The sequence below is a fragment of the Trichomycterus rosablanca genome, chromosome 3 (genome assembly GCF_030014385.1).
Source record: "Trichomycterus rosablanca isolate fTriRos1 chromosome 3, fTriRos1.hap1, whole genome shotgun sequence".
Classification (NCBI taxonomy): Eukaryota; Metazoa; Chordata; class Actinopteri; order Siluriformes; family Trichomycteridae; genus Trichomycterus; species Trichomycterus rosablanca.
The window spans coordinates 4,160,102-4,179,487 of NC_085990.1; positions in this window are offsets into that span (position 1 = coordinate 4,160,102).

Genomic DNA, 19,386 nt, shown 5'->3' on the forward strand with positions numbered 1-19,386 from the left:
CTGTTCTATATTTTGGAGGATGACTGCATTACAGAAAAGCATCCAATATGTCTTTTGTTATCTTGTTTGCTTGTTTGTTTATTGAAATTTTAAGGTCATGTTTTACACTTGGTTACATTCATGACAGAAACGGTAGTTACTCATTACACACGGTTATATCGAACACAGTCATGGACAATTTAGTTTCTCCAATTCACCTCACTTGAATGTCTTTGGAGTGTGGGAGGAAACCCATGCAGACACGGGGAGAACATGCCCACGCCCCACCTGGGGATCGAACCCAGGACCTACTTGCTGTGAGGCGACAGTGCTACCCTTCGAGCCACCGTGCCGCCCTCTTTTATTATCTTAAGCTTCATGTGGAATGTTCAAGCACCTTCAAGTTCAAGTAATTTTCACTGTATCACAGGAGAAATGCATCTTTACTTTGCACACACGTATTTAAAATAAATCAGAACACTTACTCTGTACCATTTACTCTGGTCAGAATAATAAAACAAAACGACCTGGGTTAGTAATCGGATCATGTTTGTAGAAAGAAGCATCATGATATGTGGTTGTGCCTCTGCAAGCAGGGTCAGTGTGGGAAGCATGAATGGAATGATGTATCTGGGCTATTAAAAGAACTTTGATCTCAAGAAATAAAGAAAAAAGGGTGTTTAAAACTTACCAACACACATGGCATAGCTGAACCGCTGACTTGAATCCCTTTTAATATTTTATAAATATATTAGGGAACTGAAGACTCAGTTTGAAAGCAGATGTCGGAGTTGTTGTGAAAAATAACAACTGGCTTTATCCAAAACTAATTTTAGTTTGTAGAATTGTTAGATTTTAGACACATCTTTGTTAATGCTTGTACAGTAAATACACATTTCAATCTTATGGTTCAGTACAAAGTTTAAAGACGGGTGAAGGTGATTTATACTCTAGAAGTGTACTACATAAAACAAATATGGTTAAATAATAGTTTTTTCTTAACATACAGAAAGCTTTAGCTAAATGTGACAATTCATCTGGCAAAGTTCTCCTGGGGTTTAAATACCACTCATATGTGTTCTTCGCATTAGGGAGTGTTTGTACTTTGTTGCATCAGACACGTCAGTGTACAGAACACCAAGAGTTGCTCAGAAACCAGTTCGGGTCTTTATAAATAACTATGACTCAGTTAGTTACTCACCAGTGGTCACATTTACATCAGGAACTGGCACCGAAACTCTACAAGTGTTAGTAAAGGTCTATAGAACAATACATTGTACATTAATCAGCCATAACACCACCTCCTTGTTTCTACACTCACTGTCCATTTTATCAGCTCCACTTACCATACAGAAACACTTTGTAGTTCTACAATTACTGACTGTAGTCCATTTGTTTCTTTGCATGCTTTGTTAGCCCCCTTTCATGCTGTTCTTCAATGGTCAGGACCACTACAGATATATCTTATATAGGTCGTGGATCATTCTCAGCACTGCAGTGACGATGTGTGTTGTGCTGGTATAAGACACAGCAGTGCTTCTATATGGTAAGTGAAGCTGATAAAATGGACAGTGTGTGTTGAAACAAGGAGGTGGTTTTAATGTTATGGCTGATCAGTGTATGTATTGTAACTGCAATATGTAAAATATGGGAATCGCTTGTAACTTTTATTAATATTAGCAATTTGGTAACATAAAACTGGTGGCAGGACATGACAAGTCAACAAACATTCGAGTTTCATTTCAGTTTTATGCCTTACGAGTCTTAAAACTGGAGTTACTGAACAACACTGTATTAAATGTCTTTTCTCTCTGACTTCCTGTGTGACAGAAGTTAAGGAACCATTTTAAACAAACAAACTTTATGGTTCTGGGTCTGGATGAAGTCTAAAAGGAACTGGCTTATTAAGGAGGAGGCGAGGTGAACTTTAGGCTCGTATTTTAATCTAATGTTTGCTTTTCTCTGCCATGTGATTCATGCTGCACTCGAGGGAGGCGAAGCTATTATTATTTCCTAGCAAACAAGCACACTGGGGCTTTAGGGTCCTCCTAGTCTACAGCTTTATCCAATCATCAACCGTCTGGTATCCTTGGAAGCGGTGCTGGTGTTCCTCTGAACCTCTGAGACCTTAATGTCACTCTGTTCTCTAATTTCATCAGTTTATGAATGTTGGAAGCTTTCAGAATGCAAATCTGACAAATTTGCCTGGATGTATTTGACTTGACATGTGGTTTGAAGAACCTGAACCTGTTCGTGCCAGTGTCTCAACCCAACGCCAGCCAGTGTTAAAGCAACAAGGAATGAATTTCTCATCATATCTGCCCCGAACACAGCTCATCGAGTCTGGTGAGCATAGCAGCAGGGTTCAGATAAGGTCGGGGTTTACTGTATTTACAGTATAGGTTTGAGCTAAGACCGCATTCTACAAATAACATTTCACAAAGACTCAATTCTTGCCAAAACTTCCTCACACATTTTCACACAGCAGGTGTTTCCATGTCCCTGCTTTGAGACAAGCAATGCTAACCGCCCCCTCTCAGCGTCCCCTGTTTTGTACAGTGCAGAAAATACTCCACATCCTCTTGGTATCATGTTTTGAAGATATGGATCCTGTTACATCTGACTAAAGTCATCACAGCATTTCACAATACGAACCACCATGCCAGCAGTCAAACATGGAGCCGGTGGTGTGGTGTGGTGGTGTGGTGGTGTGGCTTTGCTGCTTTAAGATCTGAATGACTTACTATAATTGGTCATGAATTCTGCTCTTTAACCAAAAACATTTTAAGCATGTAAGTCCTTCAGTTTTGGTTTTAGGACCTTCAACAGGCTGTTTATACTCAAATGCCCTTGCAAATGAAAGTAACTGGGCAAATATTTTTTTATAGTGATGTGATAGGCTGCTCTCTGGTTATCTGAAGCATTTATTTATAGTTATTGGTGCTATAGGTGGGGCAACCATTTATCAAGATCAGAGGGCCAATTTACCTTTGCAAATATAAATCTTCTATTCATGACAGGAACGGTAGTTACCGGTTACACAAGATTCATCAGTTCAAGTTTTTAATGTCAAACACAGTCATGGACAATTTTGTATCTTTAATTCACCTCACTTGCACGTCTTTAGACTGTGGGAGGAAACCCATTCAGACACAGGGAGTACATGCAAACTTCACACAAAAAGGACCCTGACCCCTCCACCTGGGAATCAAACCAGGACCTTCTTGCTGTGAGACAGAGATGTTCACAAGTCACAAAATACGAGTCTGAGTCAAGTCACGAGTCTTTAGGCTAGAGTCCGAGTCAAGTCACGAGTCTTTAGGCTAGAGTCTGAATCAAGTCACGAGTCAATAAATAACATATATTGGAAATGTAGTGTTGAAATAAACAAATTAGCTGTATGTTCAGATAAAAAACAACAACAGATTAGTGACTGTTTTTTGCTGTTTTACTTTCCTAGATACCAGTTAAAAGCTTAAACTGGTACGTTTTGTTTGTGTTGCAAAAAACAAAAACGTGCGATAAATCACGGCACAGCGGCCAAAATCCAAAACACAGCAAAAAAAATCCATAATACTGCTTACCTTAGCTTATGTTCTTGCAGATGCTGTTAAATTTATAACTGTGTGTCCCATTAGGAATAGAATCCGTTATTTTGTAAATGTGCTTATAATTAAAAACCTCCAAACTTTTCCCGGTTGTGAAGTAAAACACGAACTCGTTAGAAAGCCAATCAAGCGTTTCACTGACACGTCGTCTTTGTGACGCAAACTGAATAAATGCAAATAACAGCATTTTTTACTAAAAATTACAATCAAAAGGTCTGATTGATTCAGAAAGCGCTCTTTCAACCATTAGCGCCAATTCTGTGAAGTGTTTCATTCACACCAGTTGTTCCTGTGAAGTGCACTACGTAGGGTATTCCACCATTTTATGTGAGATTTCAATCCAAAGGAGGGAGTAGGGAGCGACGCTTCATCACTACGCCGGAAGCTGGCTGGAACATTTACCCAATGTGTGTGTTGCGGGTTAAAACGGCCGGAGCATTATTATTAGAGATTGTGATAACACGATCAGAATGATGTCAGATCATATATATATACTGTATATATATAATTGTCACACGTAACTTATGTTAACACATGCTGACTTTTGTTGTATACAAGTCATTTCTTGCGAGTCACGAGTCACGAGTCCGAGTCATTTCAAACGAGTCCGAGTCGAGTCTGAAGTCACCGTGTGTGCGACTCGAACTCGAGTCCCCATCTCTGCTGTGAGGCTACCCACTGAGCCACCGTGCCGCCCGAACATTGGCAATAAAGCTCCCCAGACCTGCGGCCATGGGTGGCTATGTTATCATTTGAGAGGAATCTGATGATCTCCGTGTTTTGATTTTGATACTTAAAACAGAAATCTGTAAAAAAAAATACTTTTGGTTAGAAATTACTGTCAGTTTACCTTTTTTTTAGTTTTTGTTGTCATATTGTCAAATGATTTATCTCTTCTACTCTTCAGTAGTTGATATTTCCACAATAATCAAGTTTTTGAATCATGTTTTTCTAGAAGATAGTTTGAGTTGATACTTTTAATATATATTTAGTTTTACTTCTTAATTTTAATGATTATATACACACATACAGTGTATATTTAATACTTTGTACTTTTTTAGAATCAATTACAGCTGCGCTTCTTAAATATGTTAAATATAAGCTTCGCACCCCTGGGTTTGGGCAGTTTATTCAATTTTTCATGGCAGACCCTCCCAAGCTCTATATGTTTGAATGGTAAGCAGGGCCAGCTGTAGCCTAGTGGTTAAGGTACTGGACCAGTGATCAGAAGGTTCTGGTTCAAGCCCCACCACTGCCAGGTTGCTGCTGTTGGGCCCTTGAGCAAGGCCCTTAACCCTCAATTTCTCAAACTGTATGCTGTAACTTTAATGTAAGTTGCTTTGGATAAAGGCGTCTGCTAAATGCTGAAAATGTAAATGTAAGCATCTGTGACCTACCATCTTTAGGTCTTTCATCAGATGTTTGATGGGTTTGGTCTAGACTTTGGCTTGAAGCCACTCCAGTGTTGTTTTTTGCTGTATGCTTTGAGCCATTGTTATGTTAATGTGAATTTTAGTGTCAGTCAGACTCTCTGTCCCTGCGTCACTATGTTTCACTGAAAATCTAGGACTATCCAGTTAATGTGCAGTGTCTGTACAACTGTCGACTCAATAGATCAGATACTTGACATTTAGCAGCTATTTATTCCGCTGTATGTAGTCAAAAATAACTGGATGCCTATCTTTATTAGTGAGTTTTAGTTACACACATGTACACTGATCAGCCATAACATTAAAACCACCTCCTGGTTTCTACACTCACTGTCCATTTTATCAGCTCCACTTACCATATAGAAGCACTTTGTAGTTCTACAATTACTGACTGTAGTCCATCTGTTTCTCTGCATACGTTTTTTTTTTTAACAATTGAAGAACAGGGTAAAAGCAGGCTAAATAAGTATGCAGAGAAACAGATGGACTACAGTCAGTAATTGTAGAACTACAAAGTGCTTCTATATGGTAAGTGGAGCTGATAAAAAAAAAAAACGGTTAGTGTAAAACAAGGAGGTGGTTTTAATGTTATGCCTGATCGGTGTATATAAATCTATATAAAATAAATAATATGCCTTTAACCTTCTGGCAACAGTTTGCTGTTCCAGTCATGCTTCTGTTTGATCCAATAAGGAATGGTTTGACTAGTCTAGTGTGTGGAGGGTATAATGTGGTAAACATGCCCCTGTTCAGCCATCAAATGTAAAATTTGTGTATGTATACAAATAATGTGAAGCTGAAACTTTATATATTTTGTCTTTGTACTGCTTTCATCTGAATACTGACCAAATGAGATTTGCAAATCATTGCTGTCTGTTGTTATTAACATGTTTATTAATGCCCAGACTTTTTTGGAATTGGTTTTGTAAGTTACCTGTGTCAGCTGCCAACATTACTGAGCTGTTGGTGGTTTTCCATAAAGATCAAGTACCAGTGTTTGTTTGTTTGTTTGTTTATAGGATTTTAACTTCATGTTTTACACTTTGGTTACATTCATGACAGGAACGGTAGTTAGATGAATCAGTTCACAAGTTTAATGTCAAACACAGTCATGGACAATTTTGTATCTCCAATTCACCTCACATGTTTTTGGACTGTGGGAGGAAACCGGAGCTCCCGAAGGAAACCCACGCAGACACGGGGAGAACATGCAAACTCCACACAGAGAGACCCAGACTGTTCCACCAGGACCTTCTTGCTGTGAGACGACAGTACTTCCCACTATCATGCCGGAGTACCAGTGTAAGCAAGGAATTAAACTAAAGCTCCTGACAGATTCCTTATGAAACAGTTTTGAAATCAAAGACATATGATATTTTTACATGATTCAGCACATTGCAGTCTATTGGGTGGTTTACCACTTTCCAACTGAGCTGTTGTTTCCAATTCACAATCTTAGCACTGTGGTTGAATAGTGTGCAGATGTTCTGTCTTATATAATAATGAACTGACCTAATAATGTGACGTGGCATGACGTGACCAATTCTATTGGTATTACTAGATTTATGGAAAAGCAGATCCAAGATTTACTTATCTGGGGACCTGGGTTTCATTCTTGCCTTTTGTTTGGCTTTATCATAAATTATTATCATTATTATTAGCTCAGACTACAGTGTTTTCCCCACACCACTTGTGTTTAGCTGTGCTTCTTATTAAGCATTGACCAAATTGGCCATGTTTGCATTTGAAGCTGTAAAAAATGTGGATTTAACGACCCTTAAAGAGTGTCTAGAGTGTGAGCGGTGTAAAACCATCCCTCACCAGTGTTTATTCTGACGCCTTTTGACTTAAAGGCCACCATGCTCATTGTTGTTATTTTAAGTTTGCTTCGTGGTGTTTTTCTTAGACATTCCAGCTGATTTGTGATAGTAAAATAGTGACCAGTTTGCCTTTTAAACTAGAGCTTGCACAATCATTTTTGCATGTGCTATTCTTATCTGTGTGGTAAGAGGTCACTACAGTGATTCATTCATTCATTCGAAAGGTAGGAAACACCCTGGACAGATTGCCAGTCCATCTCAGGGCAAACACACAGGTAATTCAGTAGCCTCATCAAACCAGACTGCATGTCTTTGGACTGTGGGAGGAAACTGAAACTTCCAGAGGAAACCCACGTAGACCCGGGGAGAACAACTTGCTGTGAGGGGACAGTGCTAGGCATAACATTATGACCACCTCCTTGTTTCTACACTCACTGTCCATTTTATCAGCTCCACTTACCACATAGAAGCACTTTGAAGTTCTACAATTACTGACTGTAGTCCATCTGTTTCTATACATACTTTTTTAGCCTGCTTTCACCTTGTTCTTCAATAGTCAGGACTCTCCGAGGACCACCACAGAGCAGGTTTTATTAAGGTGGTGGTGTGCTGGTATGAGTGGATCAGACACAGCCACACTGATGAAGTTTTTAAACATCTCACTGTCACTGCTGGACTGCGAATAGTCCACCAACCAAAAATATAGCGCTCCGTGGGCAGCATCCTGTGACCACTGATGAAGGTCTAGAAGATGACCGACTCAAACAGCAGCAATAGATGAGCAATCGTCTCTGACTTTACATCTACAAGGTGGACCAACTAGGTAGGAGTGTGTAATAGAGTGGACAGTGAGTGGACACAGTATTTAAAAACTCCATCAGCGCTGCTGTGTCTGATCCACTCATACCAGCACAACACACACTAACACACCACCACCATGTCAGTGCCACTGCAGTGCTGAGAATGATCCACCACCTAAATAATACCTGCTCTGTGGTGGTCCTGTGGGGGTCCTGACCATTGAAGAACAGCATGAAAGGGGGTAACAAAGCATGCAGAGAAACAGACGGACTACAGTCAGTAATTGTAGAACTACAAAGTGCTACTATATGGTAAGTAGAGATGATAAAATTAACAGTGAGTGTAGAAACAAGGAGGTGGTTTTAATGTTATGGCTGATCGGTGTATATTATAATAATATGAATATTCCAGTGTATGGGAGTGACGATGATGGACAGGATTAGGAATGAGATTATTAGAGGGACGGCACAGGATGTTGTGGAGGCAAAGGTAGGGAGGAGACATTGAGATGGTTTGAGCATGTGCAGAAGAGGAATGAGAGTTATATGGGCAGAAGGGTGCTGAGGATGGAGCCGCAAGGCAGGAGGAGGAGATGAAGGCCAAAGAGGAGGTTTATGGATGCAGTAAGGACAGGGCAAAATGGCAATGAATGATTTACCATGGCAGCAGCTGCTGAAAGAAAAAGATGGGCGTTGAAGCCTTTTTGCATATTTTTAATGCCTTTTGTAGTAAATCATATTGTGATTGACATGAAAATGGGAGCTGTTTATTTAAAGCAGAACAAAAGCAGCCCTTTGGAGTTCTGGAGAAGACAACCTGTAAGGCATGTTGGCCCAGTGGGTGGTGCACAGCAGAGTGTGTTCTGGGTACCTGGGTTTGATTTGTTTTGCAAATTCCTCCCTTGTCTGCATGAGTGTAATCTGTATACCTAGGTGTCCTTCCGTCTTCCAAAAGCATGCAGAATATGGAGTGGCTAGGCTGCTTTTATATAATACACAGTCAAGTCAAGTCAAGTCAGCTTTATTTATATAGCGCTTTTTACAATAGACATTGTCTCAAAGCAACTTTACAAAATCCAGGACCAACAGATACAAAAAACCCCTGTTGAGCAAGCCGAGGGCGACTGTGGCAAGGAAAAACTCCCTGAAAATTACAGGAAGAAACCTTGAGAGGAACCAGACTCAGCAGGGCCCGTCCTTCTTGGGTGGCCAGGAGGATACTTTAAATAAATACACGATTTACACAGAGCATACGAACACAGAATTAAATGATCTAAAAGTTATAACTGGTAATAAATAGATAAATAATAATAGAGTTGTTCTTCGGTGTAGTCTTCAATAATGTCTGTAGTGATTTCTTGTCATTCTTGGTGCAATTACTCCAGACCAGTCACATCCGGCAGGAGCAGCATAGTTGTCACGGCAGTCTCGACTTTAATCCTTAACCTCGGCGGGTGAACAGGTTTCCATCAGAATGCCTTTGGAGTAAAACAACAAAGAATGTAGTTAATAATGTACAATGCTAGTTGAGTAAAACAGTTTTACAGAGAGTTTTAGACTCCGGCAGCCCTAATTATTACAGCATAACTAAAAGGGAGAGCGAGCAGGTAACAAGGTCATGAAGGCTTTCACAGGACATCAGCGCCCACCTCTCCTACCCAAACCGGAGTGATTGGACAAGAGAGGCAGAACGACAGCAACCCAACATCCCTGATCACCACAAGTTTCTATGACCAAGAACCCCCAAGCTCTGCGCCTTTGTCTATACTAATCAAAAGCCTGAGAAAATAAATAGGTTTTCAGTCTAGACTTAAACATTGAGACTGTGTCCGAATCCCGAATAGAGGCAGGAAGATTATTCCAGAGTTGTGGAGCTTTGTAAGAAAATGCTCTTCCACCAGCTGTGGTCTTTTTAATTTTAGGAACTATAAGTAACCCTGCATCTTGTGAACGAAGTGGACGCGCTGGATTGTAGTGATTAATAAGTTCACTCAGATACTGTGGAGCCAGACCATGTAGCGCTTTATAGGTTAGTAAAAGTATTTTGTAATCAATGCGGAATTTAACTGGCAGCCAGTGTAGAGATGATAGAACAGGACTGATATGATCAAATTTTTTAGTTCTAAAACTAAAAAACTGCTTTTGCGCTGACTGTGATACCATGCAAGGCACACGGCACACATTATATGCTTTGATGCTCGGTTTTTACCACTTGCCACTGCGCTCAAAGTTCCATTTTAACTTAGCTAAGCACAGACATGGCAGGTAGAAATTAATGCATGCTGTTTTACAAAACCCCAAACTGTTGAATTCCACTTCAAATTAGAACCATGAAAAATACGGCATGGTGACTCAGCATGTCTGCGAGATATCTCACAATAGATGTCAGCTCATCACCTTAAACTCAATCCCAGCAAGACAGAGCTGTTACTTATTCCTGGAGATCAATCTCCAACCCAGGACCTACTCATCTCTCCTGATGAGTCCCAGATCAGACCATCTGATAATGTAAGAAGCCTTGGTGTTGTCCTGGACAACCAGCTGACCTTCTCTCCTCATGTAGCCAGCATGACGAGATCGTGCCGGTTCCTCCTCTACAACATCAGGAAGATTCGTCATTTCTCTCCATGGAAGCCACTCAGATCCTTGTGCAGTCACTTGTAATCTCATGGTTGGACGACTGCAACTCCCTCCTGGCAGGTGCTCCCATGTCCACTATTAAACCCGTGCAGCTCATTCAAAATGCAGCTGCCTGTCTGGTTTTTAACCAACCTAAACATGCCACATCACCCCACTGCTGCCACACCATCACCCCACTGCTGTACACCATCACCCCACTGCTGCATTCTCTTCACTGGCTTCCTGTAGCTGCACACATTCAGTTTAAAACACTGATACTCGTCTACAAAGCCAAAAATGGACCTGCCCCAAGTTACAGTGTATCACAAAAGTGAGTACACCCCTCACATTTCTGCAAATATTTCATTATATCTTTTCATGGGACAACACTATAGACATGAAACTTGGATATAACTTAGAGTAGTCAGTGTACAGCTTGTATAGCAGTGTAGATTTACTGTCTTCTGAAAATAACTCAACACACAGCCATTAATGTCTAAATAGCTGGCAACATAAGTGAGTACACCCCACAGTGAACATGTCCAAATTGTGCCCAAATGTGTCGTTGTCCCTCCCTGGTGTCATGTGTCAAGGTCCCAGGTGTAAATGGGGAGCAGGGCTGTTAAATTTGGTGTTTTGGGTACAATTCTCTCATACTGGCCACTGGATATTCAACATGGCACCTCATGGCAAAGAACTCTCTGAGGATGTAAGAAATAGAATTGTTGCTCTCCACAAAGATGGCCTGGGCTATAAGAAGATTGCTAACACCCTGAAACTGAGCTACAGCATGGTGGCCAAGGTCATACAGCGGTTTTCCAGGACAGGTTCCACTCGGAACAGGCTTCGCCAGGGTCGACCAAAGAAGTCGAGTCCACGTGTTCGGCGTCATATCCAGAGGTTGGCTTTAAAAAATAGACACATGAGTGCTGCCAGCATTGCTGCAGAGGTTGAAGACGTGGGAGATCAGCCTGTCAGTGCTCAGACCGTACGCCGCACACTGCATCAACTCGGTCTGCATGGTCGTCATCCCAGAAGGAAGCTGACGCACAAGAAAGCCCGCAAACAGTTTGCTGAAGACAAGCAGTCCAAGAACATGGATTACTGGAATGCCCTGTGGTCTGACGAGATCAAGATAAACTTGTTTGGCTCAGATGGTGTCCAGCATGTGTGGCGGCGCCCTGGTGAGAAGTACCAAGACAACTGTATCTTGCCTACAGTCAAGCATGGTGGTGGTAGCATCATGGTCTTGGGCTGCATGAGTGTTGCTGGCACTGGGGAGCTGCAGTTCATTGAGGGAAACATGAATTCCAACATGTACTGTGACATTCTGAAACAGAGCATGATCCCCTCCCTTCGAAAACTGGGCCTCATGGCAGTTTTCCAACAGGATAACGACCCCAAACACAACTTCCAAGATGACAACTGCCTTGCTGAGGAAGCTGAAGGTAAAGGTGATGGACTAAACCCAATTGAGCACCTGTGGCACATCCTCAAGTGGAAGGTGGAGGAGTTCAAGGTGTCTAACATCCACCAGCTCCGTGATGTAATCATGGAGGAGTGGAAGAGGATTCCAGTAGCAACCTGTGCAGCTCTGGTGAATTCCATGCCCAGGAGGGTTAAGGCAGTGCTGGATAATAATGGTGGTCACACAAAATATTGACACTTTGGGCACAATTTGGACATGTTCACTGTGGGGTGTACTCACTTATGCTGCCAGCCATTTAGACATTAATGGCTGTGTGTTGAGTTATTTTCAGAAGACAGTAAATCTACACTGCTATACAAGCTGTACACTGACTACTCTAAGTTATATCCAAGTTTCATGTCTATAGTGTTGTCCCATGAAAAGATATAATGAAATATTTGCAGAAATGTGAGGGGTGTACTCACTTTTGTGATACACTGTACCTTCAAGGTCTAATAAAACCCCGCTCTGTACCATTTAACCTCTGAGCCACTAGTCTCGCTCGACTTGATCCTCCACCCAGGACTCGAGGAAGACGAGCATCAAGGATTTTCTCTGTACCAGCACCCAAGTGGTGGAACGAGCTTCCTCTGTCTGTCCAAATATCTGAGTCTCTCACTGTCTTTAAACAATGATTAAAAACCTTCATCACCTCTTTACTAAGCACTTAAGCTGACATGTACTTACTTACTAACGCTCTTATTTATTTCTTGCAAAAAAAAAAAAACAAAAAAAAACACTTGGTTCTAATTGAGTTTTTAGCAGATTTGTGTTCTTGGACTGGTGTCTATTTAAACTAGAGTAATGAAATGTTCGCTATGGAAGCACTTCTGTAAGTCGCTCTGGATAAGAGCGTCTGCTAAATGCCGAAAATGTAAATGTAGTAAGCTGTGAGTCAGGGATAGCAAACTCATGTTTCCTAATCCTGGAATGACTTGTCGCAGCTTTGTATCTCATTAATAATTTACATTTATGGCATTTTACAAACGCCTGTATCCAAAGAGACTCACAGTTGTGACTAATACACAGTAATGCACACAATCCTTTCTGCAATGACCATCACTTCATTCATTAAGGGGTTGCGGTGGGTACGATTCACTGGGCAAAAGGCAGGACACACCCTGGACAGGTTGCCAGTTCATCGCAGGGCAACACACACACACGGCAATTTTGTATCTCCAGCTTACCTCACTTGTATGTCTTTGAACTGTGGGAGGAAACCGGAGCTCCCAGAGGAAACCCACACAGACACGGGGAGAACATGCAAACTCCACACAGAAAGGACCTGGACCGCCCCACTTGGGGATAGAACCCAGGACCTTCTTGCTGTGACGTGACAGTGCTGCCCACCGAGCGACCGTGCCGCCCCAGAAAAGTTTCATATGAACTTGTATTTAGATGTTTTGTTGCCAGGGCACTGTGGCTCAGTGGGTAGCACTGTCGCCTCACAGCAAGTAGGTCCTGGGTCCGGGTCCTTTCTGTGCAGAGTTTGCATGTTCTCCCTGTGTCTGTGTGGGTTTCCTCCGGGAGCTCCGGTTTCCTCCCACAGTCCAAAAATATGCAGTCAGGTCAAATGGAGACACTGAATTGCCCTATAGGTGAATGGGTGTGTATATATGTTGTATGTGTGTCTGCCCTGCGATGGACTGGTGCCCCGTCCAGGGTGTTACTGTGTGCCTTGCGCCTATTGAAAAGCTGGGATAGACTCCAGCACCACCCCACAACCCTGAATGGATAAGCGGTTAAGAAACTGAGTGAGTTTTTGTTGCCAGTCACTTTTATATATAGTATTGACTGTATCTCCATGTTGTTGAATACTGATGTATTTTGTTACATGAAATGGATTAAATCTTTCACTGTTAGGTTTTGTTTTAGTTTTTCTTATCAAAAGATGATAAGAACAACTAACCAATCATTAAACAGGAAGTCGGAAACAATAAAATGCTTATATCACTTAAGTTAATAATCATGCACTGTTGTTATTATTATGTCAGTGTATTTATATTATCCACAATTGTTTTAATCTTATCCAGTCTGCACTAAAACCTGGAGCTGGAAAACCTGCACATGGAAAGATTGTTCAGATCTCCCACAGGTCTGCCGGTCCCAGTCTGAGAGCTCAGTGGGATGTACATGTGTTTTTGTTTGTTCAGATGTGCTATGTCTCTGGTTACAGGTCCGTCTGTAGAGGCCTCATGAGGATTAGCTGTGAAAGGTGCATACAGAGCTTTCGGGTTCACCAGCACCTGCTGTGGTTACCTGAGACAGACCCCACGCGGTTATTAAGCACCGCGGAACACAGGTGACAATTATGTACTGTTGTACAACACAGTGTTTAGCGGCTGTGAAATAAGCATCTTAAATGTTTACCATATAGTAGAAGTTACAATTTTATGGCATTAAGATTGAGTCTTGAGTCATTTTATCAGCTCCACTTACCATATAGAAGCACTTTGTAGATCTACAATTACTGACTGTAGTCCATCTGTTTCTTTGCATGCTTTGTTTGCCCCCTTTCACTCTGTTCTTCAATGGTCAGGACCCCCACAGGACCACCACAGAGCAGGTATTATTTGGGTGGTGGATCATTCAGCACTGCAGTGACACTGACATGGTGGTGGTGTTTTAGTGTGTGTTGTGCTGGTATGAGTGGATCAGACACAGCAGTGCTGCTGGAGTTTTTAAATACCGTGTCCACTCACTGTCCACTCTATTAGACACTCCTACCTAGTTGGTCCACCTTGTAGATGTAAAGTCAGAGACGATCGCTTATCTATTGCTGCTGTTTGAGTTGGTCATCTTCTAGACCTTCATCAGTGGTCACAGGACGCTGCCCACTGGGCGCTGTTGGCTGGATATATTTGGTTGGTGGACTATTCTCAGTCCAGCAGTGACAGTGAGGTGTTTAAAAACCCCAGCAGCACTGCTGTGTCTAATCAACTCATACCAGCACAACACACACTAACACACCACCACCATGTCAGTGTCACTGCAGTGCTGAGAATGATCCACCACCTAAATAATACCTGCTCCTGTGTGGTCCTGATCATTGAAGAACAGCATGAAAGGGGGCTAACAAAGCATGCAGAGAAACAGACGGACTACAGTCAGTAATTGTAGAACTACAAAGTGCTTCTATATGGTAAGTGAAGCTGATAAAATGGACAACACTACAGCCTATATTAAAAGGAGCTTTTTTACTTGGATGACAGCTTCTTAAACACATGACATAATTTAGCTTGTTTAACTCTGGACAGTGTCACCCTTGTTCTAGTACAGTTATCTTTCTGTACTGAACTGCCAGTCCTGTCTTTCTTGCTTTAAAAACACTGAAGTAATGCAAGACACATAATCAGAAAATAGACGTGCTTCCTTTTTAGTATCACAATTGTAATCTCACATGTCTATAAGCCACCGATCTCGTGTGCTGAAACCATTTGGGCGATGCTATAGTGTTACATTCTTAAAATTCCTGTGTTGCTCAATACTGTGGCTATTCAGGAAGTTACACTAAACGAAACTAATCACGCACATTGTTTAACATAACTTAAAATATTAAAGTCTGAATTATAGCATATATTTATTTATTTAGCTCCAGAATCATTGCGACCCTTTAACCAATTAGATGTTTAACATATACATTCAACTAAACTAAATATAATAAAAATAAAAAGGTTTTCGATAAAACACAAACCAAACTACTGTAGATCTGTTGCAGTTATTGGTATCCCTAAAAATCCTAACCTGCTTGTTTCTACACTCACTGTCCATTTTATCAGCTCCACTTACCATATAGAAGCACTCTATAGTTCTACAATTACTGACTGTAGTCCATCAATTTCTCTGCATGCTTTGTTAGCTCCTTTTACCCTGTTCTTCAATGGTCAGGACCCCCACAGGACCACCACAGAGCAGGTATTTTTTGGGTGGTGGATCATTCTCAGCACTGCAGTGACACTGACATGGTGGTGGTGTGTTAGTGTGTGTTGTGTGTTTTTAAACACCTCACTGTCACTGCTTGACTGAGAATAGTCCACCAACCAAAAATACCCAGCCAACAGCGCCCCATGGGCAGCGTCCTGTGACCACTGATGAAGGTCTAGATTAGAAGATGACCGACTCAAACGGCAGCAATAGATGAGCGATCGTCTCTGACTTTACATCTACAAGGTGGACCAACTAGGTAGGAGTGTCTGATAGAGTGGACAGTGAGTGGATACGGTGTTTAAAAACTCCATCAGCGCTGCTGTGTGTGATCCACTCATACCAGCACAACACACACTAACACACCACCACCATGTCAGTGTCACTGCAGTGCTGAGAATGATCCACCACCTAAATAATACCTGCTCTGTGGTGGTCCTGTGGGGGTCCTGACCATTGAAGAACAGGGTGAAAGCAGGTTAAAAAAAGTATGTAGAGAAACAGATGGACTGCAGTCAGTAATTGTAGATCTACAAAGTGCTCCTACAGTGTATCACAAAAGTGAGTACACCCCTCACATTTCTGCAAATATTTCATTATATCTTTTCATGGGACAACACTATAGACATGAAACTTGGATATAACTTAGAGTAGTCAGTGTACAGCTTGTATAGCAGTGTAGATTTACTGTCTTCTGAAAATAACTCAACACACAGCCATTAATGTCTAAATAGCTGGCAACATAAGTGAGTACACCCCACAGTGAACATGTCCAAATTGTGCCCAAATGTGTCGTTGTCCCTCCCTGGTGTCATGTGTCAAGGTCCCAGGTGTAAATGGGGAGCAGGGCTGTTAAATTTGGTGTTTTGGGTACAATTCTCTCATACTGGCCACTGGATATTCAACATGGCACCTCATGGCAAAGAACTCTCTGAGGATGTGAGAAATAGAATTGTTGCTCTCCACAAAGATGGCCTGGGCTATAAGAAGATTGCTAACACCCTGAAACTGAGCTACAGCATGGTGGCCAAGGTCATACAGCGGTTTTCCAGGACATGTTCCACTCGGAACAGGCTTCGCCAGGGTCGACCAAAGAAGTTGAGTCCACGTGTTCGGCGTCATATCCAGAGGTTGGCTTTAAAAAATAGACACATGAGTGCTGCCAGCATTGCTGCAGAGGTTGAAGATGTGGGAGGTCAACCTGTCAGTGCTCAGACCATACGCCGCACACTGCATCAACTCTGTCTGCATGGTCGTCATCCCAGAAGGAAGCTGACGCACAAGAAAGCCCGCAAACACTTTTGCTGAAGACAAGCAGTCCAAGAACATGGATTACTGGAATGCCCTGTGGTCTGACGAGACCAAGATAAACTTGTTTGGCTCAGATGGTGTCCAGCATGTGTGGCGGCGCCCTGGTGAGAAGTACCAAGACAACTGTATCTTGCCTACAGTCAAGCATGGTGGTGGTAGCATCATGGTCTTGGGCTGCATGAGTGTTGCTGGCACTGGGGAGCTGCAGTTCATTGAGGGAAACATGAATTCCAACATGTACTGTGACATTCTGAAACAGAGCATGATCCCCTCCCTTCAAAAACTGGGCCTCATGGCAGTTTTCCAACAGGATAACGACCCCAAACACAACCTCCAAGATGACAACTGCCTTGCTGAGGAAGCTGAAGGTAAAGGTGATGGACTAAACCCAATTGAGCACCTGTGGCGCATCCTCAAGTGGAAGGTGGAGGAGTTCAAGGTGTCTAACATCCACCAGCTCCGTGATGTCATCATGGAGGAGTGGAAGAGGATTCCAGTAGCAACCTGTGCAGCTCTGGTGAATTCCATGCCCAGGAGGGTTAAGGCAGTGCTGGATAATAATGGTGGTCACACAAAATATTGACACTTTGGGCACAATTTGGACATGTTCACTGTGGGGTGTACTCACTTATGTTGCCAGCTATTTAGACATTAATGGCTGTGTGTTGAGTTATTTTCAGAAGACAGTAAATCTACACTGCTATACAAGCTGTACACTGACTACTCTAAGTTATATCCAAGTTTCATGTCTATAGTGTTGTCCCATGAAAAGATATAATGAAATATTTGCAGAAATGTGAGGGGTGTACTCACTTTTGTGATACACTGTATATGTCAAATGGACAGTGAGTGTAGAAACAAGGAGGTGGTTTTAATGTTATGGCTGATCAGTGTATATAACTACAGGTTTATTCTTCACTTCAAATACTAAATGGCTATTTACAACACTGTGAACAAAAATGTTCAGCCCCCATTTCAAATGAGATGTTTTCAGCTATTAACCAAATCAATAAACCAATCAGCTAAACACAATTACTAGAACAAGTGGTTTCTCCAAATTCAGTTCAGTCTGAGAAATATTCAACTCCTTGAATAATCCCTCTTAAGAGCGCATATTTGCAAATCAAATAAAAGAGAAAGGTCTACACATCCCTGTTAAAATGTGAGGCTTTTGGGATCAGAAATCATTTCGGATTTATGTCCACATTCGATGTGACCTATTTTCTGTGCAATTTAATGAAAAAAACACAAACTAAAACCTTTTAAAACAATTATGTGATTGCACGTAAGTGTGCACACTCTTGTATAATTGAGGGTGTGTGGCTGTGTTCAGAATGAACCAATTGCATTTAAGCTCATGTTAAATAGTTTTCAGTTCCTGCTATCAGTTACAGTGACTCTGATGAATCTTGTATAAAGTTCAGCTCATTTAGTAGGATTTTCCTGACATTTACTTTGTTATATCTTACAGTAAAAGTCGTATATTCTCATATATTCTTATATATTTGTATATTCTTGTATATTCTCATATATGCTGAGAATATACATTGACTTTTATCCAAAGCGACTTACAGTACTGTGACAGTACACAGTCTAAGCAATTGAGGGTTAAGGGCCTTGCTCATGGGCCCAGCAGTGACAACCTGGCAGTGGTGGGGCTTGAACCAGTGACCTTTTGATTACTAGTCCAGTGCTTTAACTGCTTGGCTACAGCTGCCCATATACCATGAAATATGAATTATATAAATGACAGCAGCAGACTAATGCTGGGATCTAGTGTTCGAATCACCAGAGGTATCCAGTCAAGCAACTACATACTGACATGATTGGTAATGTCTGAGGAAGGGGGACCCACCATGACCCTGATTAGGATACAGTGGTGGTAATACATGAAAATGACCCAGAAAGTACAATTGCCCCCTTAGAATACAGATCCAACCCTATTCTTGGATTCCGACAGTCTATCTGCTTTTATTATTTATTTTTTATATAAACAACTCACTTATCCACAATTATACTGCATTTTTATAACACATATCAGATGTAACGAAGACTTGTCTCCACACGCTGTGCCTGTAGGGGTTAATGGGAAGTGAACTATTTCTGTTTTGTGTCTTTCCAAAATTTCGCAAGTCCAAAGTCATCTGCTGTAACTCGGTGAAATGTCTGTTTACATCCCTACTGACACATCTATCTATCTATCTATCTATCTATCTATCTATCTATCTATCTATCTATCTATCTATCTATCTATCTATCTATCTATCTATCTATCTATCTATCTATCTACCTACCTACCTACCTACCTACCTACCTACCTACCTACCTATATTTGGGACAGGTTTGACCCCTTAAAGCAGACGAACTTAAGAGTTTACATAGACATGAAATAGACACGTGTGCCATTGCAGTCCTTGGATTTCAATG